This window comes from Triticum dicoccoides, chromosome 3A (genome assembly GCF_002162155.2).
Source record: "Triticum dicoccoides isolate Atlit2015 ecotype Zavitan chromosome 3A, WEW_v2.0, whole genome shotgun sequence".
Lineage (NCBI taxonomy): Eukaryota > Viridiplantae > Streptophyta > Magnoliopsida > Poales > Poaceae > Triticum > Triticum dicoccoides.
The window spans coordinates 19,158,834-19,166,235 of record NC_041384.1 but is presented as its reverse complement, the minus strand read 5'-3'; the positions used below and the strand labels follow the sequence as shown (position 1 = coordinate 19,166,235).

The window sequence follows — 7,402 nt, the reverse complement described above, 5'->3', positions numbered from 1 at the left end:
TCAGTCAGAACCTGTCAATTTGACTGTATAGGGGCTATGCAAGCAGGAAGGGGAAGTTGCGGCGAACATCTGCCACACGATCGACTTAGCCTTATCCTCGGCTTGTTCTATTACGGCAATCCAGCGAATCACGCACTGAGCAATCCTAGCTTAGCTGCGAACTTGATCAAAAGGTGATTTGATGGATGAACTTACCTGGAGGGGGCGGATCCCATGTCAGGAGGAAGCCATCTTCGATGAGCTGCTCGTAGTTGCTCGCGTTCGCCGAGCCCGAGGACGAGCCCATCACCGGCACGACGGTGGCATCGCAGCCAGGGCCGGTCCTGAGATATCGGGGGCCCGGGGCGAAACTAGAACCCGGGGCCCCTTAATACAACATCGAAATAATAGTAAGCATGCCTAAATTCCATTTAATAACTATGTATAGGATCATTAATTTGCCGAGAAACTTAAGTTACTTACTCCAAGAAATAAGTTGCAATGATGTTTCATATTAGACAAAAGGTAAATTTGATTTTCACACACCTCTTATGAAATCAGACACAAGTGAAACTCCATATATTAGGTGGGCAAGAAGTTGTCTATCCACCAATAACCTATCCTCCTATAACCATCCACGAACAAACAAAAAAATTGACGGCATGAGAAAATTCCATCGCATAAAATGTACAATCGGCCAGATGACAATTACGATCAGCATATGCAAAAAAAATAAGGACTAGAGAAGGATCCTGAAATTTTATACTAAATTATAGTGATAAAACAATCAGCTGTAATTTATAACATAAATTTGGACGCCATAAAAACCAGGGGAAACAAAAATACCTACGGTGCCGCACCTCTGTTTCGCTATCACCACGATGTGCGCCCAGGCGGGAAGCCTCGTTGGCCGTGCGTGCAGTTCGTAGATCACCGCCGTTTTATTTTACTTTGTTAGGGTTTGGCTCGGTGTGCTGCTGCTTTTCGGCCGCCGCAGCTAAACGAGGAAGGTATAAATCAATCGATCGCTTCCTTCCAAAACAGGATTGCTATTTTGTGCTAAAAAAGGTCCTGAGACAACCAGCCCACCATCACGTAACTCACGTTATAGTAATACTAATAAAGAAATAAAGGCCCAAGGCCCATTGCGCTAGAGCATAAACATAACGTATCGTCTTTCTTCTTCGTTGAGACAATAGAACAGCAGTTGGAGCGCCTCCAATGGCTGAATTCAGGGTACCAATGCTCACACATATACCTGGAGAGGGGGCCCCTTGGCTTGGGGGGCCCAGGGCGGCCGCCCCCCCTGCCCCCCCTCAGGGCCGGCCCTGATCGCAGCCCTCCAATGCGTAGGTGGCGTAGGTCCCAGTCGCGTCGTAGGGCACTCCCGCGCGAACAAACATGCTGCTCGCGTTCGGGCATCTCACCTCCACCAGCGCCACTGTCTTGGTGCAGTTGTAGAAGATGAGGTTCACGGTTGGCGGGGGTGACCTTCAACGGGGGTGCCAGTTTGACGGAGGCGTTCCATCTCGGGAAATGGCAGCTTTTGGAGACGTTGAAGTCTTCCTCTTCTTTTTTGAAGTATGTCTCTTTGTGTAGATCAACGGCATGCAAACTGTGTTCCTCGTAAGAGATGTCCATGATTGCAAAGCCGAAGAGCACAGAGCTCCGGAGGATTGGAAAACTGTCTTTGAGGCAAACGACCTCAAAATCCAATGAACCACACGATCTTGTAGTCTCTGTTGGAATTCCGCCCACAGAATCGATCACATCAAATTACAACGGAGACGCACATAAGATAATTGATAGCCAAGGACTCTTGTCGTGCCTTTTGTTTCTCCTCTCTTTATTCTATGTTTTCTCCGTGTTACAAAATTCACGGCCAAGTGCATATATATATGCACAGCAGCCACCGACCCAACACAGACCTAATCCTATACGTACTAGATGTCCTAATACATTCGGACACTCACGCGTATACTACCAGCTAACCTAGTACAAACGACTAGGACTCCTAATAGTACTACCAATATGCATCCGAGCCGGACTATTACTTTGTGATTCTCCTAATCTAATTGACTACTAATCAATACTAGCATCTCTAATCAAGATTACTCTAACAATCTCTCTCTAATCTTAACACACTTTGTCTTCCGTGCTTTTTTGGTCTTGGCTTGTTGATGATTCACCTTTTTTCGACTCATCCGCTCGCATCACGACAAGTCAAATTGCCGGCTAGATCATTTGCAACAATCTTTCCTCCAATTTTGACTTGGCGAATTTACAGATCACCTCAAATATGTCCTGGACTACCCAGCCTCGCTAGTAACCTGTGAAAAACACCACCCGATGGACTTCACTATCCACCCTAGCAAGATACATGCCGGCTCCTTGTGGATCACACCACCCTGTGCACTACACCATGCACTCCAGCCTCATGTAGAGACATGGCCTCATTGAAGAGACTCACCTTCACCGGTTTACCGCCCCCACATATTTGAACTTGATCCTCTCGTCGAGACACATAGATGACCTGGGCATGCTTCATCTTCAACGCCTCCTCACAGAGACGAGCACTTGGACATGACGACGCTGACACGACGACGACTTACCGACTGATCATGCTAACCCGCACAACTCCTTGACTCTAACTCCCATGGATGACCATCTTGACGACTTTCCGGCACTGCATCACCGCACCACCGCTCCTGTCAACGATCTCCATCCGCCGCCTTGCCGACGACAGCCCGCTGTCTCCCTCCTTGTTGCTCCGCCGAACGACGATCGCCAGATCCCTCCTCGTCCCTGCAACACCCAGGAAACATCACGGCGCGCTCTTCATCGTCGCTGCACCACCCAACGACCATATCGCCCGCCCCGAGGCGCTAGTTGGGTCGCGACCCCGGGGCAAGCACACCTTCAAACCGACCTTGCTCTAGATACCAAGTGTTGGAATTCCGCCCACAGAATCGATCACATCAAATTACGACGGAGACGCACACAAGATAATTGATAGCCAAGGACTCTTGTCGTGCCCTTTATTTCTCCTCTCTTTATTCTATGTTTTCTCCGCGTTACAAAATTCACGGCCAAGTGCATATATATATGCACAGCAGCCACCGACCCAACACAGACCTAATCCTATACGTACTAGATGTCCTAATACATTCGGACACTCACGCGTATACTACCAGCTAACCTAGTACAAACGACTAGGACTCCTAATAGTACTACCAATATGCATCCGAGCCGGACTATTACTTTGTGATTCTCCTAATCTAATTGACTACTAATCAATACTAGCATCTCTAATCAAGATTACTCTAACAATCTCTCCTTAATCTTAACACACTTTGTCTTCCGTGCTTTTTTGGTCTTGTCTTGTTGATGATTCACCTTTTTTCGACTCATCCGCTCGCATCACGACAAGTCAAATTGCCGGCTAGATCATTTGCAACAATCTTTCCTCCAATTTTGACTTGGCGAATTTACGGACCACCTCAAATATGTCTTGGACTACCCAGCCTCGCTAGTAATCTGTGGAAAACACCACCCGATGGACTTCACTATCCACCCTAGCAAGATACATGCCGGCTCCTTGTGGATCACACCACCCTGTGCACTACACCATGCACTCCAGCCTCATGTAGAGACATGGCCTCATTGAAGAGACTCACCTTCACCGGTTTACCGCCCCCACATATTTGAACTTGATCCTCTCGTCGAGACACATAGATGACCTGGGCATGCTTCATCTTCAACGCCTCCTCACAGAGACGAGCACTTGGACATGACGACGCTGACACGACGACGACTTACCGACTGATCGTGCTAACCCGCACAACTCCTTGACTCTAACTCCCATGGATGACCATCTTGACGACTTTCCGGCACTGCACCACCGCACCACCGCTCCCGTCAACGATCTCCATCCGCCGCCTTGCCGACGACAGCCCGCCGTCTCCCTCCTTGTCGCCGAACGACGATCGCCAGATCCCTCCTCGTCCCTGCATCACCCAGGAACATCATGGCGCGCTCTTCATCGTGGCTGCACCACCCAGCGACCATATCGCCCGCCCCGAGGCGCTAGTCGGGTCGCGACCCCGGGGCAAGCACACCTTCAAATCGACCTTTCTCTAGATACCAAGTGTTGGAATTCCGCCCACAGAATCGATCACATCAAATTACGACGGAGACGCACACAAGATAATTGATAGTCAAGGACTCTTGTCGTGCCCTTTGTTTCTCCTCTCTTTATTCTATGTTTTCTCCGCGTTACAAAATTCACGGCCAAGTGCATATATATATGCACAGCAGCCACCGACCCAACACAGACCTAATCCTATACGTACTAGATGTCCTAATACATTCGGACACTCACGCGTATACTACCAGCTAACCTAGTACAAACGACTAGGACTCCTAATAGTACTACCAATATGCATCCGAGCCGGACTATTACTTTGTGATTCTCCTAATCTAATTGACTACTAATCAGTACTAGCATCTCTAATCAAGATTACTCTAACAATCTCTCCCTAATCTTAACACACTTTGTCTTCCGTGCTTTTTTGGTCTTGCCTTGTTGATTATTCACCTTTTTTCGACTCATCCGCTCGCATCACGACAAGTCAAATTGCCGGCTAGATCATTTGCAACAATCTTTCCTTCAATTTTGACTTGGCGAATTTACGGACCACCTCAAATATGTCTTGGACTACCCAGCCTCGCTAGTAACCTGTGGAAAACACCACCCGATGGACTTCACTATCCACCCTAGCAAGATACATGCCGGCTCTTTGTGGATCACACCACCCTGTGCACTACACCATGCACTCCAGCCTCATGTAGAGACATGGCCTCATTGAAGAGACTCACCTTCACTGGTTTACCGCCCCCACATATTTGAACTTGATCCTCTCGTCGAGACACATAGATGACCTGGGCATGCTTCATCTTCAACGCCTCCTCACAGAGACGAGCACTTGGACATGACGACGCTGACACGACGACGACTTACCGACTGATCGTGCTAACCCGCACAACTTCTTGACTCTAACTCCCATGGATGACCATCTTGACGACTTTCCGGCACTGCATCACCGCACCACCGCTCCCGTCAACGATCTCCATCCGCCGCCTTGCCGACGACAGCCCGCCGTCTCCCTCCTTGTCGCTCCGACGAACGACGATCGCCAGATCCCTCCTCGTCCCTGCATCACCCAGGAACATCATGGCGCGCTCTTCATCGTCGCTGCACCACCCAGCGACCATATCGCCCGCCCCGAGGCGCTAGTCGGGTCGCGACCCCGGGGCAAGCACACCTTCAAATCGACCTTGCTCTAGATACCAAGTGTTGGAATTCCGCCCACAGAATCGATCACATCAAATTACGACGGAGACGCACACAAGATAATTGATAGCCAAAGACTCTTGTCGTGCCCTTTGTTTCTCCTCTCTTTATTCTATGTTTTCTTCGCGTTACAAAATTCACGGCCAAGTGCATATATATATGCACAGCAGCCACCGACCCAACACAGACCTAATCCTATACGTACTAGATGTCCTAATACAATTCGGACACTCACGCGTATACTACCAGCTAACTTAGTACAAACGACTAGGACTCCTAATAGTACTACCAATATGCATCCGAGCCGGACTATTACTTTGTGATTCTCCTAATCTAATTGACTACTAATCAGTACTAGCATCTCTAATCAAAATTACTCTAACAGTCTCCATGTCGAGGATCCAGAACGGGTGGGAGATGGTGAGGTTGCCGCACGTCTTGGCCGGGCAGTTTTCCACTTGCTGCTCCTCAGGCCCGGCGAGCAGCAGCGGCAACCACCATACTACCAAGATGAACACCAAGAACCAGCAGCTAATAGTAGCCATTGGAAAAGAGAGATTTGGCGTTGACGAGGTGGGGGAGACGTATGCAACTATGGGAGGATACCGTGCTCGAAGCTCGAAGAATGATATATGTGGACGGGCGAGTGAGCGGAGTACCTACTATGGTCGGAACATTTGACCGGAAAATCGGGGCAAAGCTATCATCGTCCCTATCACCTTTGGACTGGTAAGGCGTTGCTTTTGAATTTCTAACCCCATTGACGGGTAAGTCATCAACGTGACCTCCGTGACTCTGTGTGCCCTGATGTGACAGCAAACATGATGCTTTAGGCTGGTTCTTGTACCTGCTACTACATGCTCTTGTGGGTTATCTAGCATCTAAATTCTAATATTTGGCAAATTCACAATTGGCAGGTAAAAATATATCCTATAAAATTAAGTTTCATCTGCGTACACCGATCGATTATTGAGGTTGCGCAGTGCAAATTTCTTTCTTCTCAGGGGACAAGTCCATTTCACGGGTCCTCGTTGGTTCTACTCACTGTCCTCGTTTTCTGTAGGCAGGCTCAGGCTCCACGTTCCGGACCGCGAGGGCATGGGGTCCTCTTCAGCGGCAACTTGGCGTGAGTGGCTAAACGAGGTCCGGCAATTTCTCTTGGCGGCAAGTCTCCTTCCTTGTCGGTAGTCTAGCTAGGTTGATCTATGGTAGGGTGTGGATGCTCCTGCATTCTTATTCTTGTATTTTTCTTGATCTGCTTTGTAAGAGGATCTCTTTATCATCATTTAAAGGTTTGGTTGTGTTGCTTTAGGGCATGTACAATGGTTGATAGGACAGTCTTATCTTAAGTCTTACATGTAATTTAGAGATGACAAAAAAATATGTCTACAATGGGTTATATCTTAGCCTTATCTTCAATAACTAGTTATTCCTTAAAATATGGTGAGACAAATTGTGCTAAGAGATCATCTCTTGTCTTATCTTAAATAAGAGAAGACAAGCCTTTTCTTATGAGTTCTCTCTCCTCCACCTCACCATTTATCCTACCTGACACTCCTAAGATAGCACCATTGTACATGCCCTTATATATAAAGCAGGGTAAAAGCCTTTCTTTGCTATTTCAACCTAGACTTTACACTAATTTATTTTGCAGTGTTAGCTTTTGTATTGTGCGATTTGGCTGAGTTAGAAATAACAAAATTCTTCAAGGACTTGAGAACGTAAAATCCATACAATCATTGGTGTCTTTCAGGGCTTAACCTTTTTTTTATTGAAACGGGTTAGCGAAACTAAAAGGGTTTTTATATTAAAAGTGTAGAAATTTAATAATTGATATTTTTCCTATAACTTTGCACTATCTCCACGGGACATGACCATTGACTTGTCATAGTTGGCTAGCACATCGTAATTGAACCAAAACCCACTAACACACCATAATGTACAAGACTCCAGGAAGCCAAAGAAATGAGCTAATAATCTGGGAAGCAAGCTTACCAGTCTGCCATGTGAGGAGGAATCCACCACTGATGAGCTGCTCGTAGTTGCTCGCGTTCGCCATGCCATGAACGC

The 7,402-nt window shown here is 47.5% G+C and overlaps 1 pseudogene; it reads right to left on the bottom strand.

Annotated features, from left to right (window-relative positions):
• On the bottom strand, positions 1–5,907 carry LOC119271765 (annotated as a pseudogene).
• Positions 5,908–7,402: the final 1,495 nt, after the last annotated feature.